Raw genomic sequence first — 241 nt, 5'->3', positions numbered from 1 at the left:
CACACACACACACACACACACACACACACACACACACAAACACTTATTCCTAAAGTCGTCAACCTAAGCCTATCTCATTTTACAGATAACTGTGGACTAGAGAAGTTGACCTGACCACAGTCACACAACTCAGCTTGCCAGAGCTTGAACAGAACTGATACTGGAATTAGGAAAGGCATCAACTGTCTGCCCAGTGCCCTCTGTACTTCCAGGAGAGTAGGGAGCTGTCATGAGCATTTGG

The sequence above is a fragment of the Octodon degus genome, unplaced genomic scaffold (genome assembly GCF_000260255.1).
Source record: "Octodon degus isolate 3935 unplaced genomic scaffold, OctDeg1.0 scaffold00071, whole genome shotgun sequence".
NCBI classification, from domain to species: domain Eukaryota; kingdom Metazoa; phylum Chordata; class Mammalia; order Rodentia; family Octodontidae; genus Octodon; species Octodon degus.
This window is presented reverse-complemented; position numbering follows the sequence as displayed.